The sequence below is a fragment of the Silene latifolia genome, chromosome Y, assembly GCF_048544455.1.
Source record: "Silene latifolia isolate original U9 population chromosome Y, ASM4854445v1, whole genome shotgun sequence".
NCBI lineage: Eukaryota > Viridiplantae > Streptophyta > Magnoliopsida > Caryophyllales > Caryophyllaceae > Silene > Silene latifolia.
The window spans coordinates 383,394,844-383,412,386 of NC_133538.1; the positions used below are offsets into that span (position 1 = coordinate 383,394,844).

A 17,543-nucleotide genomic window follows, 5' to 3' on the forward strand; every position below is an offset into this window, starting at 1 on the left:
CCTTCAACAGCCGGATAACTAAGGTAATCCAGGTCAGGGGCAATAGAATAAGCCCTGATGAACATATAAGTCTGAGCCCATCCTTTATCATCTCCTGAATCAAATTTAGTAATCAGGTGAGCCATCTTTGATCTAACTCAAAGGTTGAGCCGGCCAGTGGAATGACTCTTCAAGTGGTAGACATTCTTGAAATCTTCCAGGGTGATAACCAGCTTATGTTTGGTACATAACTACTCTACTGAATGAATAATTTTCTAAACCAATGGCATGAGTTGGAATGGAGGGATCCTAATAGCTCTGATCACTTCGGCCATGAAAGGAGAAAGGGGAAGCTGACATCCACCCTTAAATGCCCATTCAAAAATACAGAACCAGCCTGGACTACCCCAATTAGCCCTGACTGGTCCACTCTCAAGGATCCAAACCTCAACATCAGCAGGAATAAGACCCCTACCTTTCAGATAATGCTCAAAGGTTGGCTTCAATTGATTAGCCTCATGGAAATAAGCAGCCAAAGCCTTAACAGGAGTATACGCAACCCCTTTATATGACATAGATAAAATTTCTGGGGGAGCAACCACCTCCACCACTTCGTCGTCAGGGATGATATCTGGGACATCGACAACAGCAGAAACCTTCTTAACCTAAGCAGGAGCCTTAGAAGCAGACGTCTTTCTCCTACCTCCAGCCATATTTTATTTTTTGATGAAGATTGATTTTTTGCAGAAAAGAATTATAGAAAGAGAATTTTGAATTTTGAATATTGAAATATGGAAGCAAGATAAAACAAAGCGTATTTATAGCCGCAAAATCAAACGGGCAAGAAAACAAGTGGTTAAGCTTAATCATGACTCTCCTAGGGTTTTGTGAATCTACCCTCTTTATGGCAATATAGCCGTTACAGAAGCTGAACCAAACACAACTCCTAATTCGTTAAATACTCCTACACAATTTTTGCTTGGCCCATATTTTTATCTCCTCATTCCTGGCCAGACCCAATAAGGGAATAAGCAGATAAGGGGCAATTGTTAGCCCCAGAATTATCCTGCCTGACCTGACAAAGACCAGGCAATGTTTAAGGCCAAGACTTGAGCAGGAAATACTTAACGTTAGGCATTGAGAGTATATAGACAGCATGCACCAAGCAGGAGAGAAGCACAGGACATGTAACTACTAGGCCTGGCCTGAAAGAAAACCATGTCAGGGATAAGGGTAACACCATCAAAGCTGGACAGGTGACAGGGAAAGCACGATCAGGCCATATAAGTAAAGCCCTTATAAACAAGGAAAACTTATTCAAAAGAAGAAAATAGAAAAAAGGGTCAAGAGTAACGGCTGAAATGTTGAAGAACTCAATCAACTACTTCCGGGTAAATAGGGCATGAGTCCTATTTACCAGGACACCCTAAACAAGCTTGGAAAAACCACTCTTGAGGCTATTATAAATAGAAGAGAAGACAAAAATAGAACACACACACACACTTGCATACTCGTACTATCACTCTTATTCTTGTATTTAAAATATAATTAAGCAATATCCTTAACCTGTCACGCCTGATATATAAATTCTCTGTCAGGCTACTCAAAATCATAGTAACAATCTCTCCTAGCTTGGTGTCCGTGGTTTTTTCCCTTATTCGCAGGGTTTTTCCACGTATAAAATCTTTGTGTCCTTACTTTTTACTTATTTATTTACTTGGCAATATCAGTCAGACAAACTACTTGAGTTAGATCACCCCTTCTTAATTCCCCTGGCAGAACGTTTTTGTTCAGTGAAATCCCTGCTAAAATACTATTCATCAACTATGAGACGAGCATGCAATGAACGGTCTCGAAATCATCCTGATTGTATGACACCACTGGACCCTTTATTGAAACATCACCAAATCCGAATTTTCTTCATGATCGGAGCGCGACTCGAACATTATGAGTCCAATCATCAAAATTATCCAACTTAAGTTTAACAGCGGTGATGTGATCACCAGATCGATCATGAGTACCAAGGAAGAACGGAGATGAAGGATCCATCTTAGACGGTGACGATGCCTCTGGTTTATCTCCCATGACAGGCGAATTTTAGAGAATTTTAAAGAATTTTATAGAGGATTTGAACCTGCTCTTGATGCCATGCTAATTTATTTTCCAGAAATCCAATTTGCTTTATTCCATTAACTTTATTCCTATTTATTCTATTACAAACTTCCAAAAACAATTCTCCTAAGAAACGGAAACTTTAACAAAACTAGGATACTTAACATAAGTAGAATTCTTCACATAATTTGTCATCCTAATAGTATTTGGAATAAGCATCTCGTAATAAAATCAGGGTTGATACAAGCTCTAACGAGCAGAAAAAGAAGGATGATACAACATAAATGACACAATATGAGGCTATTGATCATAACAATAATAGGATAGCAGTGCCATCTATGAAGTGCTCATATAAAGAAGCCTTGGAGAAAGGGGCGAAGGAAGACGATAAAACAGAGGAAATCGTCGAGAAAAATGTCAATCACGAAGGTGTGAAAGAAGACATGGACGGAAAGGGTAATGATAACAAGAAAGATTAATTGTTGGAACTATTCGACTTTGGATGGAAAATACCAAAGGCAAGATGTTTGGGCCAAAATTACATTATTTGGCTCGACACGTGGCATGCAAGGAGTGGTTATAACAAGGTAAGATTGACCGGTGACATGGCAAGTATTGGTCAATCATTTGGGGTGAAGGGAGAAGGGTCATGCGTAAAGGTAGAGAAGACCATTGTTTGTTATGCAAGTCAAAGAAATTAGCACATGTGAATTATGAGTCAACAAGTCAAAGCAATAAATCCCACAAAAGTAGGAACCGTCGAGCAGAAAAAGGAGGGGGTTGTTGAGAGGAGCCTACCAAGGATCAAGCCTATATATACCATAAGAAGTCCAATAGCAAACGGGGCATTCACTCATTCACAAAATCTCTACTCCATAAAATCAACAACCACCATTACCCATACGTTATATACCTTATTTTCTCCATAACTATATCAGTACGTCGTTCCATCTCAGCACCCCAAAAAGTTATAGCGCATCACAACGTACAATAAAGCACCCATCACCATCATTAATCTCACACCTTATAATAACCATCACCATCATTCATCCATATGCACAGAACAACGCTCTACAATTCATCAAGAACACCCAAGTTCCTGCGGAGGCTCTAGTTCAGGTTCCAGCAGAGGATCCAACAGGAAACGTTCCTGCAGAGCTTTATTCTTAGCCTTCCTCTTGTAATTCAACAGGAATATTACTTAAAAGAATAATAGTGCATACTTGGTGGGTTTCCGACTCCCCCCGCGGTTGTTCCCACATTGGATTTTCCACGTCACCAATCTCTTGCGTCATTATTCTTTTACTTCGTACTTTACTTTATTTTCATCATTATTTTCGCTTATTTTTCATCCGTCTTTCGTCATAAATCACACATAAATTAAACCCCCCATTTCGAGGCTAAAATGAGTAGATCGCTTAACCCACAAAAATATAAATCGATAGCAGGTAATATTTTACCAAAACAGTTTGGCGCACACCGTGGGGCAAAGTGATCGATTTCTATAGCGAAGTTACCTTTCGAGTCAATCGTCCAACACCGTGTCTCCTAGAAATCTACAGACCCGATCGTCATAATTCCTCCAAAGTTCCGTAGTAGATCCGTGTACTAGAGTTCCTCCAGAGACTGAAGTAGCCCTTGTCGTTAGAGTTCCTCCAGAATTTCAGACTTCTGCAGTAGGTCTGGTTGTTAAAGTTCATTCAGAGTTACTCCAGCCTCTGCCGGAACAAAAATGGCCAGCTTACCAGAAACCGCCAGCATTGTACCCACAAGAGGTGGATCAGTGGGAATGTTCAACACAGGCGTACAGGTCCAGAGCAGCATACGTGGAGGAACCTTGGGACAGTCAGGCCCAACTCCACCAGATACCTTTGAGCACATCCTGAGAAGGATAGACACCCTGTACAAAGCCGTAGATGACCTGCAGAAGAACAACCTGGATATGCAAGAAAGGATAACAGCCATGGTATCCTCCTCATCCAGCAGAATACCCAGGCGATGGTTCCAGCAACCTTCTGGCAGGAGTCAGCAGCAGGTATAGGACCAGGACGACAGGTTCCCCTAGAGTTTGTCACCATGATGGATCTTGGAGCTTTAACACCTAACTACTCTCTCATGCCGACCAGCGTGCAGGCTAGCCCGTGTAGCATCTTGTCCAGTGGTTCCCTTGATACTAACTCCTTCTATAGTACAGGTACCACCAGCCAGCAGGTACTGGATGAACACTACATGTCCATCATCAACGTCACCCCTCTGCCCAGCAGCTTCGCTAGCCAACCCTACTCCATGGAGCAGACCCATGTAGGAGCAGCTAGCGTTAGAAGGTAATCCCTTTGGCTTCGTTCCGCCTGTGCCTAAACCTCTTGCAGGAGCAGGTACTCTGGTGGAACAACAATTTCAGGAAATTAGAGCAATGCTCAACATTATACCTGGAATACCGCATCCGATGGAAATAACAACACTAAAAAGTTATACAGACTCTCCCTTTATTGACACAATTACATTGGTGGAAGTACCAAAGCGGTTTGTTCCTCCAGAAATGGTGTTATATGATGGTACTACTGATCCCAATGACCATATCAACGAGTACAATCAGAGAATGATGACAATCTCAGCAACGAGTACGCAAAAAGAATCTTGCATGTGCAAGGCCTTTTGGTGTACCCTATATGGAGCTGCACTGCAGTGGTTTATCAATCTACCGAACAAGTCCATATCATCTTTTGCGGACTTGGTCAATGTATTCAACCACCAGTTTGCTAGTAGTCACATGCCTGAGAAGCAGACAAGCGACCTCTAATGCATTATCCAAAGGTATGATGAACCTACTCGGGATTATATGTCCAGGTTTAATAGGGAAAAAGTGAACATCTCTAGATGCGACATCCCCACCGCGATTGAGGCCTTCAGGCAAGGGTTACTCCCAGACTCCAACCTATACGAAGAGTTGACCAGGTACCCATGCAATACCTTCGAGGATTTTCAAGTAAGGGCAATGGTAACAATTAGGTTAAAAGAAGACTCATATTCGTAGACATATATGCTACACCTGAGGTAGTTCGTAACTTCATAATTTCATTACTTTTTCCATATTTTGAATAGTTGCTGACTTGAGCGTCGGAGGGCCGTTGGCTACGCCAACGACTAACCCTAGCAATAAATTTCTTGCAAGACGTACAAGAGATCAACCTACTGGCGGGGGCATGCTCAAGCAGCAGGACATAACACCCTTTATGCAGGACATGTCACTCTGCTTGCTGGACAGGTCGCTCCCCATGTTAGACATGTGATCATACTTGCTGATCCAGTAATTTACTTTACCAACAGATCCATCAGGTAACCATGCCAGAAGTTCCAGCAGATCTATCATAAAAATCTACTACCGGAGTAACATTCTGGAAGAAAACTTTTTGGAGGATCAGCAAGGAGGTAATGTATTCGGTAGTTGGTTGTCCGTCATCTTGTGTTGTGACCCATGGCAGGGTATGAATCATGGTTTGGGGGCAATTCGATCAATGTACCGCCTGTACGCAACCTTCATAGCACTATGGAGGTCCATGAGATATGGTACAACTCGATTTCTTCAAATCATGTTCCTAGAGATAATCCCTCAAACAAGTTCCACAAACTTACAGTCAGGTAGACCCTAAGAAACCAGATTGAATAGGCACATGCGCTGGCCATCCTAGGTGCAACATTCAAATCAATTAGTTGTCTCGCAAGTCCATGTAGGTCAAACCTATAGCACCAAGGACGAACAGAAGTGACATTGCTCCAGACAGAAGAAACACCTGGAAGTTGACTAACATACAGTTTCTGTAGGAACCAAGGGCACTTTACAATCTGCATGTGATTTAGCAAGTTGCTCCTCAGTAGGAGAAAGACGAACATGAGTAAGATTGTTTTGCCTGCCCTCCGTAGCGGAGCAGTGAAAATCATGCATGGGGGCAGGTGTCGCTCCAATAATTCACCAGCAGGTATTTACAACCCCAGAACGGAATGCAACATCCCCAATGGGAATACAATCCCCGTGAAGGGACTACAAACCCCCTATAGGGACTACATCATGGAACAATATCTGCCTCAGAGAATACTACGTCTGAAGCCCAGTTGGGGTAAAGGATACTGAACTACTTTCAAAAAATAAAAATTTTCTTTATCAATCATTTCAGTTTTTCCATTTAATCGTTTTCAAAGTGTTAGTCTTTCTATCTCTTTCAAGTGTTTTCAAGCGCAAAAGCTTCAAGTGTGGCTCACTATGGCTTATGAGGTCTTGGAGATCTCTAAGGAAGCACTAGAGGCCTTTTGCGCCAGATGGAACGTTGGATTGTTCAAATCTACCCCTAAAAATCCTCAATCCAATGGGCAGGCGGAATCCAGTAATAAAATTTTAATGGAGAACCTGAAAAAGAGATTGGAGAAAATGGGGGGTAAGTGGGCAGATGAGCTTCCCCTGGTACTTTGGTCTGATAAAACCACTCCCAAAGTGGCAACAGGGCAAACACCGTTCAGCCTGCTGTATGGAGCATAAGTCGTGATCCCCTCTGAAGTACGAGTACCAACACACAGGTACGGCTGCATGACGGAGGACAGAAACCAGGTGAAATGACTAGTAGTCTAGATACCGTGGACGAACTAAGAACCAGCGCTTAGATCAGAATGGCAGCCTATATCTAACTGCTGCTAGGATCTGCAACCGGAACGTAAGAATCAGAACCATGCAAGTTGGGGACCTGTTGCTTATGAAGATATTCGGGAACACCAGGAACTAGCGAGCAGGGAAGTTTGCTTACAACTGGGAAGGACCTTACGAAGTAGAAAGCGTGGTGGGTAATGGAGCGAGCATACAAACTCATGTCCATGGGGCAACTTATACATAAGCCATGGAACATTATTCATCTGAAAAAATACTACATTTATGTTCCAGCTACTAGACCCTAAGTTTTAAATTCAGAAGTTACATCAGAAAATGACAACGCAAATGATAACTTTAAACTCGCACCATCAATGCCTAAATTAATTTATTGTGATTCTTTACCATAAAACAATGTTCACCTGAGGGTACAGCACCCAGAATCAACCCGTCGGAACCCCGGTCTAATCTTTCAACAAGTACACCAGAGGAAGTGTTAACCCAAAACTTTAAGTTATGGCACCAATTTCTAATTTATTCGCCTGAACAGTATAACATTATTGCTTTTACAGCTCCAAAGCAGGAACACTATCCACCCAACAAGGTACCTCGTTGAGAACGTACGTGCTAGATACCTTGGATCTATCAGGCACTGCTAAGGGGATGAAAAATTAAATTATACTCTTAAATTCTTCCCAAATACTTAGTTTCTTATTTCTTTTACCCTTTGGTGTTATCAAAGTAGGTAGCGCCAAAGGAATAAAACATGGGAGTCACATCTCTGAGATTTTTTGTAAATGGCCCAGATTAAACGTTATTTTCTTTTTAAAATTTGATTGTACTACATAGAAGCACATTTTTTCGCTTCTGAGACGATTTCTTTTATAATTCACTCCCATTTATGATATTTGTTTTCTCTTTTAAGATTTTTTGAGAATCTTTTGAGTTGGTAATTAATCCCCCACCAGTCTGATGTAAAAGGATTAGCAAAATGTTCCTCCTGAAGGAAGTACATCATGCACGTGGTCGGACAGGTACCCGAGCATCCCGTTAGGACAGAAGACTCCCAGTACCACCAAAGTCGCCTCAACAGAACCGTGAGCCGGCCAACATACAATGCATGCATGACAAAACAATATAACAATCACAGTAAGAACGGGAGTAGCTATAGAGTCAGGAACATCCTCCTCAACATGCACTACCTCCTCAGCACGAACACTCACAACCTCCGTAGGAGCCTCTTCCTCATCTGCCATCTGCTTACTAATGATGCTGAAGTCAGGCTTCGTGGGGAAAGCCTCAGCAAACTGCCTCTCCTCCTTTGCCAGGTCCCAGGTGGTATTTTGCAGCTTGAAACTCTTGCATGCATTTGGCCTAGGACTCCCAGGTAGTATACAACGAGGCATCCAGAAGCAACTTCTTCAAAATCCGCACCTGGTCCTCAGCAGCAGCAAGATTAACCGCCAAGGAGGAGTTGGAGCTCTGAGCCTTTTTCAGTTGAGCCCGAGTTTGTTCCAGCTGAGCCTGTGCAGTTTCCTTCTCACCAGCAGCAGCAAAAAGTTGGGATTCCAAATCAGCAAATGATTATATACAAATATTTACAAAAGCGCGCTACAAACGATGAACATTAAGTACTCGAGAAACATGACAAACGAAAATGAAAAGTTATAACACAAAATCCGTCTGCACCCCCGTAGGCCGTAGGTGCTTACCACAACAGAACCTAATTGTTCGCGAGCACATATGCTCCATCATTAACATTTTTTAGGTGTCACCAAAATAATCACTGCATGAGCAAGCTTGCTTGAGGTTCTCCGCTACTAGGATCACCTTTAGCGATCACAATGGTAACATCAGTAGGAGGCTACCTCCTCGAGCATCCATGAGTTGGAATCTAGCTTCCACCAGCATCCTCGAGTATTCCCCAGCTGATACTTGCCTGAATTCCATCAACTACAATGGTCTGCTTCAAAACCGTGAAGAGCTAGGAGGAACCTGGAGAAGGCGGCTCGCCTGCTTGTCAATCTCACCCAATGAACATCTACCAGCAGGTTTTCTTCGCCTAATATCTAAGTGACACTACTTCCAGACCAACAGGAACACGGAGACAGAAATCAGCTAGAACAACAGGGAACGGTCCAACGAGAACGAGCAGCTCAGAATACCAGAATTCAGGGGGTACAAACTATAGGGAATGAGTTCATGATATTGTCCAAGGTGCACAACAGACACATACTTGTTCCAGCCTAGCTTGTTCCAGCAGAGTAGCAGAACCATGTTCCAGCAGAATAGCAACTGCACAGTACCAGCAGCTAGAGGTGGCAATCGGGTCAGTCAGGTCGCGTTTGGGTCGGGTCACGTCGGGTCGGGTCATATCGGGTCAGCATACCCTTTCGGGTCGAGTCGGGTCGGGTTCGGGTCGTTATCGGGTCGGGTCATTTCGGGTCGAATGATGTATCGGGTCGGGTCGGGTCATTATCGGGTCCGGTAACTTAATCGCATTACTATAATTTTTTACCATTAAATTTCGTTTTTAACCTATTATTTGGTTTAATTACATCATTACTAAGTCAAACATATCAATCTAAACACTAAATCACTTTCATTTTGATCAAAATTAAGCTTAATAATTGTCGGGTCATCAATTTAATTGGGTCAGCATAGGGTCGGGTCAATATCGGGTTGGGTCTGGGTCAGGTTCGGGTCACTGATAATTTGGTCGTATCGGGTTACGAATCATCATCGGGTTGGGTCGGCTCGGTTTCGGGTTGCAATATTTTCGGGTCCTATCGGGTCGGGTCACTTTGGTCGGGTCAGACTTGCCAGCTCTACCAGCAGCTCGTAAAACCTAGAGGATTACTTTCCCTCCTCAACGAGGTTGAGAAGAGAAATTGGGGGGCAATTGTTTGGGCCAAAATTACATTATTTGGCTCGACGCGTGGCATGCAAGGAGTGGCTATAACAAGGTGAGATAGACCGGTGACATGGCAATAATTGGTCAATTATTTGGAGTGAAGGGAGAAGGGTCATGCGTAAAGGTAGAGAAGACCATTGTTTGTTATACAAGTTAAAGAAATTAGCACATGTGAATTATGGGCCAACAAGTCAAAGAAACAAATCCCACAAAAGTAGGAACCGTCGAGCAAAAAAAGGAGGGGGTTGTTGAGAGGAGCCTACCAAAGATCAAGCCTATATATACCATAAGAAGTCCAACAGCAAAGGGGGCATTCACTCATTCACAAAATCTCTACTCAAGAAAATAAACAACCGCCATCACCCATAAGTTATATACCTTATTTTCACCATAATTATATCAGTACGTCGTTCCATCTCAGCACCCCAAAAAGTTATAGCGCATCACAACGTACAATAAAGAACCTATCACCATCATTCATCTCACACCTTATAATCATCATCACCAACATTCATCCACATCCGCAGAACAACGCTCTCCAATTCATCAAGAACACCCAAGTTCCTGCGGAGGCTCTAGTTCATGTTCCAGCACATGATCCAGCATAAAACGTTCCTGCAGAGCTTTATTCTTAGCATTCCTCTTGTACTTCCACCGGAATATTACTTAAAGAATGATAGTGCATACTTGGTGTGATTCCGACTCCCGCCCGCGGTTGTTCCCACATTGGGTTTTCCGCGTCACCAATCTCTTGCGTCATTATTCTTTTACTTCGTACTTTACTTTATTTTCATCATTATTTTCGCTTATTTTTCGTCCGTCTTTCGTCATAAATCACATATAAATTAAAACCCCCGTTTCGAGGCTAAAATGAGTAGTTCGCTTTAACTCACAAAAATATAAACCGATAGTAGGTAATTTTTAACCAAAACACAAGACTCACTATCTTGCGCTCGATCATACACTTAGAATAAAATAGTAGAAGTACAACATATATCTGTGTATATGTTTTGCAGATTTTAGAGTAATTTTTATGTCTAGACTTGACAGCCAAAGCTTAAAGATAAATCTCTTTGTGATGCATATTAGTGATAGTTGTATAACTGTATTTAATGACCTGAATTCTGATGTGCTCACAAAGAGATCGCGGTCGATGTTCGAAAGGGGGGAAAGAAGCAAAGGAGAGGGAGTAATAGCATTATTTGACCAAGTGAGGATCCTGTGTCCCATTTGATGTCTCATCCTGTGTCCCACTCCATACACATCTTGACACATCACTTGTTACAAATAAAAAATATACAATATATATCGATGTGTCAAAATGTGTATGGAGTGGGACACAGAATGGGACAGAGGATACTCGTGCCTCTGCAATTTGTACAATTGAAAGTTGATTGTTATAATCCTTGGATAAATCGCTAAGATGTCAATCCTTCCAACTCTTGCGGCGAAAATATAAAAGCATTTAAATGGCGAAAATATCATTTACGAAGACATTGAAAAGTATGATATATGTATAAAATATGATGAGTTAGAATGACTTGAACAAAGGAGCTACAAAGAAACTCAAGGCTCCTACATGTATATTCTGCCGATCGAAAGGTAGGAAAATATAATAAAATCATCCATAAAATTATACCTGGGAAATCGTACATCCTCTGATTTAAAGAGCAAAAATGGAAGCTAATCTTAGAACATGGCAAAGGTGAATGAATTTACATATGTGAACTCCGTGTAACAAACTAGCTAGGAAGAGCCCGAGGACTGAGGACCAAAGACCTTCTTGCTCTTCCATAAGAAACTGAAAGTCTTGCCTAGCTTCCTTCTTGAAGCCGCTTTACTAAGTTTTGGCTCTAGAACCGGCATTGACTTTTCGCTTAATGACTTGTTCAGTGACTTCGTCGCTGTAACACCCCCATACTCCAAGTGCCTTACTAGGACCACTTAAGGCATGGAAGTGCTACCATCTCGGTTACCCGAGGCAATGATAATCATAAGACAATAAAGAAACGAACTTTAAAAGTAAACATAGTTTAAGTGATTACATGATCAAAACCAAAACAGATAAACTGAAATACAAGGTTCTCAGACGGTCTACTGCTAAAACTATCAAAGCTACAAAACACCGTCTAACACAGCGGAAGACTTCTAACTGCCACGTGATGACTCATCCCAGCTATCCCATACGCGTCATATCACACCTGCTCAATAACTGCTCACCACCCCCGAATGGATCACCACAGTTTTTAAAATATAAAACGGGGTCAGTACTAGTCACACAATTTATATAACCAACAGTACAGTAAACAACACAGCTCAAACAGTCACACACAATCACCCACACCAATCAATCTCCGTCTTCGATTGCCCACTGGACAAGCCCTGCCAGTGGGGGACCGCAGTCGTACCCACCAAATCCCCGCTCATCATACCGAGCGATAACCCTGTCCCATTAATGTGCACATCCCTTTTCGTGGCGGGTTCCATGAAGGGCAAAACTAGGGCGTGAAGCCACTCCCGCAAGTGACCCCACTCAGCCGAGAACGCATCTCGAGAACCAGAGACCAACAATCACAACCATCAACAACAATCAATCAACAACCGTCATAAAACCAATACGATAATAATCAGCAATTACACAACACCAACAATGCATTATGGGACTAATACTGAGTAGGGAAACCCTACCTGGAAAGCACAACACAATCAGACGATCTCACAGCTGATATCAAAACGCTTCCTCTACGAATCATCCTCCTAACATACAAACATATAATCACTACCAATCATACAAAACAACAAAACCCCCAAATCCCCATATTAGGGTTTAACCAACTTTAAGGAAACATTATAAAAAGGGTACGTAGGTCTTACCCTCGACACAAGGATCACAAAGGTATCAAGAAAGGTAAAATCCGACCTTCCAAGCTCCGGGATTTGCCAACAATGCGATTAAAGCGAATGACGTAGTTTGATTTCTCTTTTCACAGTAATTAGGTTTTAAAAAGTGTTCAAAGGACAATGACGGAAGTAATATATACTCATATCGCATTATTAACAAAACCCGAGAAATCATCCCCCGTAAACCGGCTACTCGATCGAGTAGCTAAGGTACTCGATCGAGTGCCCCTTACTCGATCGAGTATCCACGTTACTCGATCGAGTACCCAACAGGTCAGAAACTATTTTAAACTGCAACTCACCCTTACTCGACAGAATAAGGCCTACTCGATAGAGTACCCAGAGACTCATAAATACGTAGTATTACAGTCTTCCCTCCTTAAAAAGAAATTCGTCCCCGAAGTTCAACCCGTACATAAAAACAAACATACTAACTTGGTCAAGACGCAACAAAGCTACTAAGAACTCAAAACAAAACCCCAACTTATAAAACATGAAACCATGAACCCTTAACACCAACTCCACCAACTATTCCTACCTCCCCACATCGCTCACGATGTCGTATCAACTACCTCATAAACTCTCCTGACACTAACTCCATACACTACCAACTACCATCCTCTAACGCTGCTAGCTCCATAATATATCATCCACTACCAAATCCAAAATCAAGACACTCATAGACATCAAACGGAATGTTACATTCTACTACCCTTAAAAGGAACTTCGTCCTCTAAGTTTACTCACACTCATAACCTCATCATCCAACTGTCAACACTAGTGAAATATTCTCAGACTCCTAAACATCACACTACTACAAGCACGGCCATGGCCTTTTAACAACATCAACCACAAAATATACAACTTCATTCTTTATGCTACACCAACACTCTACTGTGAATATACTACCATATGCACAACTATCAAAATCTCTTTTATCGCATCCTACTCCTCTTAAGATAAATGTTACGTCCTCGTAACTCACTAATACTATATCCTTAGTTATATCTTCTCATTATTCTCATCACCATCACATGTCATAGATAACCACCTATACTCTAAGCACTCGCCATGCATATATCCAAGGCTCTCTTACTTAAACAATTCTCATACTTCAATTCACTCGTCACACCCCTAACCTGTACCTCAAAATCAGCTTAACCCAAAACTTCCAACTTTTCCACATTACCGGAATACTACATACCTCTCTATATAAACTATATAAAACTCCCATCGTCAAAAGCATAACTCATGATCCACACTTATTACGTACACTCACACTAGCTCCTCAAGTTCTTTTCCTTCATTACCACAAAACTCATACATAACTTAACATGACACCAAATCCCAATACCCTGCACTCACTATCTCAACAAAACATTATGAACAACCCTGCCGCTTTCAGATCATTACAACACATGTTCCACGAATCACTTGCCATGACTATGACTACCGATGCCTCATCTTAAAATAAGATCAAAATTACTGTAACAACTTCTCACAACTTTGTCCCATCAACAGAATGTCACTATACCATGACAACAACGAAAACATATACAACTCCCTTTCATATCATACTCTACCCTCATTCCAAAACTTAACTGGTAAGAAACATCAATAAACAAAACAACTGTCTATCTGTATAAACTGGAACTCACAGGAAGCCACATCAGACAAAACAACAATTTATGTGTAACTGGTATGTACTTTCGAAACTCGAATCATAAACATCCCGCCTACTCCACCACAACCGGTGACGGCATCGCAACACCGCCACCAACAGCCACACCGCAGTGCGAAAATACCCGCATCACAACACTAAATATCGTGCCCGGATCACCACCCGAGGCACCACAACCACATCGATAGTCATCACAACTTACACTATCCCATAAGCACTGACTCAACATGACTTCTCGGACATGAAAAAACTTACTCAAATCCACTTTACTAAATCACAAAGCAAAATATTATATGAATTAAACAGATAATAACCTCATGAACATCATCCCCTTACCACATTACAGAATAACATATATCATGAATACATACAAGTATAACCAGTCATGCCAGATCAATCAAATGATTACTTATTGAATATCATTCAATTAAATTACCGTGTCCAACATATATCACATAACATTCAGATAACAGCTTTATAACTATCACACCATACCACTTCCCGTGAGTTCGGAACCTCGCACAAACATTTATACACATCATAGACACGTAAACACATCCACCTAGTCAGTCCTGATCACGTAAGTTACCACTCGATAAAGGTTACCTGTCGCCCGAGCTTAACTCATATGCCCCCCATAACATATTCCCCCATTCGCATAATCATCACCTCATGCCAAGTATAACCATACCATTACTATTCAACTATTAGCACCCGCCTCATCTGACCACATCTTATACTTACTTACAACCATACATATCAATCCGGCCTCTACAAAATCAACCTCATTAGAATTGCTACCTTTCTAATATACCATCACCCTTAACCACTAGTCGCAAACCATAACACTACCACTGTCCGGGCATCAAACCTCTTACACTCATCTCTAAACATCACAATTTCTTTCCTATCTGTGGTTAACATCCCAAATAACGAACATCAAATCCATCAACAACATTACCTCAACATTCTTCCCAATACTATCCTTAATTGTATAGTCACCCGACTCACCACCAAAATCTCATATCATGCAGATATTCTACCAACTTCTTACTCCCGTAATTCCTCGAAACTCATGATTAATCATGTTGTCCTGAAACTTCTGTATAACCATTAATTTACTTACTCTTGATAGTATCATACATCTCGACGATTCCTTAATTTTATGTCACATAACCCCGGTCAACATTTTCCTAGTTTTACTCCCCTCATTCTTTTCTTTTACACTTGACAAAATCAATTAACAACCGTCATAAAACCAATACGATAATAATCAGCAATTACACAACACCAACAATGCATTATGGGACTAATACTAAGTAGGGAAACCCTACCTGGAAAGCACAACACAATCAGACGATCTCACAGCTGATATCAAAACGCTTCCTCTACGAATCCTCCTCCTAACATACAAACATATAATCACTACCAATCATACAAAACAACAAAACCCCCAAATCCCCATATTAGGGTTTAACCAACTTTAAGGAAACATTATAAAAACGGTACGTAGGTCTTACCCTCGAAACAAGGATCACAAAGGTATCAAGAAAGGTAAAATCCGACCTTCCAAGCTCCGGAATTTGCCAACAATGCGATTAAAGCGAATGACGTAGTTTGATTTCTCTTTTCACAGTAATTAGGTTTTAAAAAGTGTTTAAAGAACAATGACGGAAGTAATATATACTCAAATCGCATTATCAACAAAACCCGAGAAATCATCCCCCGTAAACCGGCTACTCGATCGAGTAGCTTAGGTACTCGATCGAGTGCCCCCTTACTCGATTGAGTATCCACGTTACTCGATCGACTACTCAACAGGTCAGAAACTATTTTAAACTGCAACTCACCCTTACTCGACAGAGTAAGGCCTACTCGATAGAGTACCCAGAGACTCATAAATACGTAGTATTACAGTCGCTGTTTGGGGGGGGCTTAAAATTCGCTGACCGAAGGAGAACGAATAACACGTTGAGACAAATCCTACTGCGTTTGCTTCCGGAACAACATTAGAAGCTTCTGTGCTTTATCACGACGTCGAAAGGTCCCATTTACTTGGAGGGATACAAGTGAAGGAATTACACCTTCCTGAAGAACCATTTGACTACATTTCTTGTGCCCTTGGCAAAATAGTAGAAGACATGACACAGCTTGCTCCTGCTAGAGCGCCAACTAGACCAGGAGCTGATATAATGGCCTCTTTCGCCGTGTTATTTGATTCCAAGTTTATTAGAATAGCGATGGATTTCTCGGTCCATGTCGGGTCTCTGGGCTCCACCAGAAGTAGTAGTAGTAGACCATTGACAATGTCGTACTGAAGGAGATTCGGAATATTGGATGGGTAAGTGGAGATATTGAAAAGGGCATGAAGGGCATCAAGCCTACACTGTGAGTAGGTTTTGGTAACTAGAAGCTTAATTAGAAAGGAAACCGCTTTACTTGAGCCTATTATCTGTTTTGTTGCTTCGAGGCATGAAAGGTTAAGATAAAGGGCAGCTATTAATCCATAAGAATTGGGATAAGCCATCATCTACTCTAGCACAGTGACGGCTTCAGCGTTCAACATCAGTTCCTTGTATCTGAAAAAGATAAAAATAAAATAGATGTAAATCCTGAACCATTTTATCAAGAAGAATTCGACAAAAGAGCAACAACTTTAATGCCTCAATGATTCCCGCAAATTGCAAGGTAAGGGGAGATCAGATGTAAACAGCCTTACCCTTGTGTTAGCAACACAAAGAGGCTGTTTCCCACGAAGAATATTGCGTCGAAAGACTGATACTTCACAATAGAAAGAATCACATCCACTTTAGCGAGCCATTTTACTTTATTCCATCATAATCCAGAACTAAAGGGTAACGAGTCTTTGTCTCCAACGGACAAGGAATAAGCACTTGGGAAACAATTTCCTCTAATGCACAACAATATTAGTCCAATTCCTAAAAGGAATCCGCCTATGATAAGATGAAGGGCATTGGGTGTATGGAGTCTTACACTCTTGCTCCATTTCTTTGTGCAAGGAAAATCCATTTAGTGCACAAAAACTTCATTTTCCAATACATTCTCTATGACAATCATCAAAATCTTGAGCTTATATAGAAAACTAAAGCTCATCAAACTCCCTTGAGCAGCAAGCCTATAACAAATTATTTCAAGTCCAAATTTTTTAAGCAACCTAATCTAAGACCTTCATCAATTGATTACTGATAATTATTCGCCTCAGGTAACATATACTCCGTACAAAACTTTGTAATTCTCCAAGCTTCCAACATATCATCAAAATATGAATGGACTACTTCTAGCTTTATGAAGCTCAAAGAGAG

General features: G+C 41.4%; 1 pseudogene; it reads right to left on the reverse strand.

The window, feature by feature from the left end:
- Window positions 1-7,707: 7,707 nt before the first annotated feature.
- LOC141631976 (U-box domain-containing protein 45-like) overlaps window positions 7,708-17,543 on the reverse strand; it is a 31,418-nt pseudogene continuing 21,582 nt past the window's right edge.